The 6,857-nt window shown below is 37.5% G+C and overlaps 1 long non-coding RNA gene across 1 annotated transcript in view; it reads right to left on the bottom strand.

Annotated features, from left to right (window-relative positions):
* LOC140254182 (uncharacterized) overlaps positions 1 to 6,533 on the bottom strand; it is a 25,074-nt gene extending 18,541 nt beyond the window's left edge. Inside the window, exon 1 of the long non-coding RNA XR_011904084.1 lies at positions 6,440 to 6,533. This is a non-coding gene — a long non-coding RNA (uncharacterized lncRNA). The remainder of the gene's footprint in view (positions 1 to 6,439) is intronic.
* Positions 6,534 to 6,857: the final 324 nt, after the last annotated feature.

Here is a 6,857-nt window from a genome sequence, read left to right as displayed (position 1 = left end):
TCACCAACCCAGTGATACACATTCTCCATGTAAAAAGATGCAGCATAAAATTAGAGTTCTTATGAATGGAATGGTCATGTCTGCACATGTACTTTCAAAGAGCCCTCAGCTATCATGGATTTCCCCTCCTCTTACTTGCTACTTTGCCCTGACAAATGCAGCAAGTTCATTTTCAAAATGTAAAGATCTCAGTTTCAACTCCTTGAGACATCCAAAAAACTCATGGGGGAACTGTGGTATCTTTCTACTGCAAAGCTTCAGGTTTTGGCCTCATTTTCCCACGCCAATACAACTCTCTCAGGACCCTTGCCATGAGTTCATGAGGCCAACAGGCATCTGCGGGGCTCACCACACAGAAGAACTCGTTTCAGTTACAGACAACATTTGCTAATAGCTGCTGGCTTTTGCCATCTTGGTCAATGCTCCTTTTCTTTTTTTCTTCTGCAACTTTTTCAGTGGTTCACTTTCTCTTATTCTGCCAAATTCATTCATTTTCATCTCACCTTACTTGTCTGTATTCACATTTCATTTTTGCCATGACTAGCATTACGGTTGCCAGCAAATGATCATGAATAAAACATACTATACCCTTTATTTTATGTATGCAATATAATATGTATTTTATATTATTTATATTACATTATACATTTTATAGAGATCTACATTATGTAAGTAAAATACAAAACTCGCTTTTTGTTAATTAGCCACCTGAGCTAAAATTTAGCTTTTAATCATTACTAATTACCAAATTCTAATTATTTTCATTCATTTTATCTATCTGTTCACTTCATCAGCTTGTTGCATTGTATCCTTAAGAACTTGCGTTCCAAATAGATGGCTCTACCTTTAAACACAGTATTACAGGAAGCTGCGACATGTATGCCCTACCATAAAATACACAATATAGTTGCCAATATATTTTTTCATCCCGAATGCCACGTGGGCACTCCTGACTTCAGTCAGATTTGTTTACAATATGTGTTATAATATCATTATCACAGAATATAAAAATGCTGCTTTATTTATTTTTATTTTTATTTTTTAAAGTAAACTTCCCTTCTGGAACCAAAATTCTATATCTAAACATAGATCTCTATTTAGTATCTCTGAACCAATCCTTTAGTTGGTTAACTTGGATTCTTAAGCACCTAGACCCAGGCTGTGAAAGCTGATAAACTGATTGCAGATGACAGCCTGCACTGTCTGTTTGATCTAGGTTAGGCAGAGTCAGTTCCAGACTTCATGATATTAAATGGATAAATATCCTATGTTTCTCATTTTTCAGTTCATGTCAAATATCATCAGATTGCTATTGATGTTCTCATATTCAAACGGAACTCTTAGAATGTCCATCTGCAAAAACCTTGGGGTATTCTGCCAAAGGAACCTCAAGAATCCCAGTTTTCTGTACAATGTGATAATCGCTACGAGACCACAAAAAAAGTAAAATCAGATCTAGTAAAAACACCTGTAGAACAAGAAGGTAGTTACCATCCAGCAAGTAGAACATGCAAAGGCTCAGTCCTTATCCTTCTTAGGCACTTAATTTCTCCTCCACATTAAAGGCCTACATCTCTGAGACCCATCCTGAACATAGGGACCTAAGCAAGCTGCTTCTCACAGGTCATAAGAGCAACAGGGAGCAGTTATTGAACATCCTGTCTGCAAGGCTCCGGTTTTGATATGTCCTCTTCCTAAAAAGATGTTCTCCTTAATGTCAACATTTGCAATCGGGTCCTCCTAAATAACTCTACTGCTGACTAATCATACTTCTCGCTTGAAGTGAATATGGTTCCATTATCACCATTAAACCCATTTTACCTGACTCTCTTTTTCATACACCTCTTCAATCATGCTCATATAGTGCCCACAGACTCACCTATCATATATAAATCCAGTGACAAACAACTAGAGTTTACTGGTCTTCTCCTTACACTGAGCTTGGAAGGCAGCATTGGCTTTTAGTAATGCTGGACAACTGTGTGCCTGGAGAACACAGGAGTTTACATGGTGAGCAAAGTGTCAAGAATCAGGAGATGGAAATGCAAAAAATAAAAGTATTTGACATTTTCTCTCATCTATTCCCATTGAGTCTTGAGTCTTCCAGAGCTTTCTGACTGTCCTGAAATACTGCTAAGGGAACTACAGCTTGAACCGCAGGGTCCTATGGTGAAGAAAGAAGCCCATCCACACAACAGTTTAAACCTTTTCCTTATAAATGAAGACATAGTCCTTTAGACAGATAATTTTCCTCATAAAATTAATTGAACCATCTTTCTGTTAAATTTAGTCTCCAATCCCCTATAAATACATTTTTTACCAATCTTTCTTTTTTTTTTTTTTTTACCATTTTGTCATGCACTACAGATTATACCCAGAATTCAGCAATGCCAGAGTAATTGAAAACTGAATAAAATTCCCCATCAAGATAAATTTCAGTTTTGTTCTGCAATACCGTTCTATTATTCTATTCATTTAACTTTTGGAAGGTAGCAAAATAACGATAAATAAGGGATTGTTGCATTTAATTGAACACATAACGCAAAGTTGCTGTTTCTCAACATATTCTGTACCCTTTACTTCCATTTAATTATGTATGAACTCTTCAGGAAAAAAAAAAAAAAGCCCTCTCAAATAATGTGAGACGTCTACTGGGGGAGAAGATTTAAAGATGATAAATGTTATTTAGAATCACTGCGATATGATTCATATTGTGATGCGATTGGGAACAATATTAAAACCCACCAAGGCCATTATACCTAAATTTTTGTTTCAATTCATGCAATATTGCTGCTGCTTAATATGATTTCTATTTACTTCTTTCCATTGTTAGTGTTTTATTGAGGTTGTGCCGGCTTTATCAAGCTAATCTCTGCTGCAAATGGAGGTCAGCAGAGCCAAAGCACTGGCAAAAAGCCTGTCTCCATTATATTCTGCTCAGTATGAATTTGCTTGAAAATCATCTCTAATACAAACTCTTTCTTCACCATTCTTCAATTATAATATTTCTACCTGCACAAAACCTGACAGCTTGATATTTAAAAGCTATATAAACTCTCACAATCTAATTTCATATTTCTCTTTATAAAGAGATACTGTACCTCATTTAAAGTAACTGTGAATGCATTAATCAGTAGGTTTAGAATCATGTAATCTCGGCCATGAATAAAAGCTTGAATTCTGGGTAATTTTAATTGTAACTTAAAAACATACATGGCTACTTTTATTGACAATGACAGTAAGTCATTAATTTGCATTCTTTGAGTGTCAAGGTGAAGGTAAGTAATCCTGTCATGCCCTTGCTAGAATACAATTTGGCAAAACAGGATATTGTAGAAGCTTTATAAATCTTATATCTATATTTCTTCTTGTACTGGACTATGGAATAAGGAAAAGAGCATCACATAAATTTACCTACCAAATGGGGGTATGCTCTCTCTTGAATACCCTCACATAACTTCCATTGAGATTAATATAAAATATACATGTGCACCAAGGGGAAGGACAGCCTACCAGATATACAAAGATCTAGAAGAACTGAAGTCCCTTAACTAACTTCCAAACTATTCTACATAACAGGGAAGATATACTTTTTGGTTTGCATTAAGCCTTGAACCTAAAATATTTGCATATAAATAACTAAAGGTATACTACAAAGGAATAAACCGTTCTTCAGAGACTGACTTAGATCTGCTTTAAGATGTTAGGTTTGCATGGCGCTACCTGTAGTTTAAAAATCAAGGAAACTCAAAAATGAAAAAACCAACAAGCCAAAACACTCAAAGTTGTTTTTCAGGACTTTCTGCAGTAAGTTTCTAAATACGTTTTGGAACAGGTGATTGAAATCTGACCAAAAAAAAAAAAAAAACAAAAAAACAAACCCACAGCATTTTATAATAATGTCCCGCAGCAAAACTATGGCACCAATAACTAAACAATACTTTATCACCTTTGCCACTCTCAACAGCTCCCATTAATACTGAGATCATAGTGTTAGGCCTTCTATTCCCCAGCTGACCATGTTAGTGACAGCCAGGGCTTAGGCAATGACATTGAAAAATATTTGCTATGACACAGCCACAAATCACTGTGAGACAAGTTTAAAACTCAATATTCACTGAACTTGCATCTGTTCTTTTCTTGTTAGAACATCAACAACACATTTATTATAAGTTGAATTCCTCAAAGTAACAAAGCATTGATGGAAAGTGATAAAAATTATTGTCTGATAAAACTAGGTGCACAGAGGGGCCTTTGTCAAGCCAGTTATTCACATGAAGCTATTGTCTGAGAAGGCATCAGGATGCCGATGAAGAAATTTTACTAAGGCTGGTCTTCATTTACATAAAAAAGCACTCATTGCATCAACACAAGTACATGTAAATCAAATTTTCTTAATGGTCATATCAAACAACTATCGATTGTTATTTTCATCTCTCCCCGGGAACCTAAGCAGACATTTACAGGACATTGTTCTTTGCACGTGTTTTGGATCTCTCTGAACAAGATGCTTCTGAAGCCTCCCATTTCTGGGATCAGTGGCGTGGTGGTTGTCCTAAATACACAACCCTTCCAAAATTCCAGCTTCAAATCTCATGCCTCATCCTGAGCACATGCAGGATGCATTTTTTCCTGTGTTTTCCAAAAGCTTTGTTAGTCAATCACTCAGGCAGGACACAAAGTAGACTATATAAAATGACAGTCACTAAAATACCAGGCCAACCCCTCAACACACGCTACGTTGTGTGTTTCTGCACTGTCCCTGGACTCAAACGACAATAGATAGCCATGCCAGGTCATTCCCAGAGCTTTCACCCCAGGCCTGTCTTCTTTTCTTATCAAAGCACACCAAAGGCTAATCCCAATGGATCAAATACCTCAAAGGACACATGGAAGGAGACGCTAAAGAAGATGGGGAAATGAAAGAGATCTATCATGCTCATGAGGAACTGACAGGAGTGGGTAGAAGTATGACTGCAGCTTTCAAATCATGAAGGCAACGCATAGGGTGAGCATACAACTGATAGTTGAAAAAAATTGCACAGCTCTAGGAGGTGTAATGCTTTAAAACCCTCAGGAGATCAGTTCAAACAGAACAGAAGGTAGCCTTACAGTAGATCTTCTGGTATTCCTTACTATAGGAAATTTTGGACAACAAAAGCTTAAACAGGACCACAGTGGTCTCAGGCAAATTGAATGCCAACAAACAGATGCAACTGAAAGATACAGTGATATAGCTTGCCACATCACTGATCCTATGATTATAAAAGCAGAGAGAAATAACAAGTCAATGTACTGAAGGTGGCCTGGAGATATTCAAAACTCACCTGGAAATTTTCTCATGCAACCTACTGTAGTCAATCTGCTTTAGCAGAGGGTAGGACTAGACATGCACTAGAGGCCCCTTCCAGCCTACATGATTCTGTGACTACAAACACTGGCCCAGTCTCCATACCCTACTCTTTTGAGCATTTCTTGTTGCTGCTGCCAGATTACAGGACAGGGCGGATTGCTGGTCTGACACAGCAAGGATTCTCTTGTGTTGTTAAAGGGCAAAAGTTGTTTCCAACACATGCTGAACTCTCTATTAAAATTCCATGAACCACCCACACATTCTAGTAGATGATTTTCCTGATAAGGAATAATTTCTTTAATGGCAACCTTTTGGAGGCATTGAAGAGGGTGCTCAAGAAGGGGAATGAATAATTCTTAATAGCAAGTTTTGCAGCATACTGAATGACAGTTCTTAAATTATATATTGATATATAACACACTGGCCCTATGCCATGCTGACTAGTCGGTCATTTCCAACAAGGCATCGGTTTTAGATAATGCAATAGGTAAGAGAGCCATAAATGCTGGCTCTTTCAATCGTACCAAAATCTTCTGGAACTTCATTTTGGTTTGAAAGATGACTGTAATGGCTATTGATATCAAGGAGAGACAGCAAGAAATGCATGTAAGATCAATCCTGTCCCCGCTTCTCTGAAGCAAGAGGCATAGCCTCTTACATTTAGATGAACCCCAGAAAGTTAGACACTTGTCTGAGGGCTAATCAAAACTTCTCTGTAGGTTAGTACGCCTTCAGCTTCAAGTATATGTAACGTATATGTATCAGTGCTTCTTGCACTTTGAGTACTTATAAGACCTCATAACTGAAACAAAGATCAAAAAATGCATTTGGTATACTCCTATTACTATAGCTGCTTCAAAAAACACATTTTCATCAAATAGTTACATTTTTTACACCACCTTTTTCATTTCCCTAACCTTAAGCGTGTGTCCTTTGATCTTTATGATCCTCCTTAGCGTAACACTGTAATGCAATGGAAAGTACAGAAATAGTAGCAGGGTGGCACAACCCTAGGCTGCAGCAAATAGGAACACGACCAAATACAGCAACCTTAGACACAGAAACAAAGAAAGAAAAACTGCTTACCTTTGGGAGACCTCAGACATGCAGGGACCTTCAGCAAAATGCTTTTACCTCCACTGCTAAGCCTTAATAAGGTCTGGGAAGAGGTGGATCCTGGCTCCAGCCCTTCTGGTCACTCAACTTCATTGCATGCACCTGAGGTCCCCTGGGTTGGCCCTGCCGTCCATCAGGTGGTCAATCACTGCTTCAGGCCACAGCTCAGCATTTCCAGTACACTTAGAAATCTAGATTTCTTGGCCAGGTTGGGTAAGCACATGATTTTTTCCACTGTTTTCCCTATGCCTTTTTGTACATACAGAATTGAGCTCACAATGATCTCTATAATTCTTCATAATTCATCTGCCAGTCATAATTTGAAAACAACATCAACTGAATAGTACAATATAATAATGAAGTAAAATGTGATAATGAATGAAGTATA

Source organism: Excalfactoria chinensis, chromosome 6 (genome assembly GCF_039878825.1).
Source record: "Excalfactoria chinensis isolate bCotChi1 chromosome 6, bCotChi1.hap2, whole genome shotgun sequence".
NCBI lineage: Eukaryota > Metazoa > Chordata > Aves > Galliformes > Phasianidae > Excalfactoria > Excalfactoria chinensis.
Note: the sequence above shows the minus strand (reverse complement) of the source record. Positions and strands in the feature narration are given on the sequence as shown.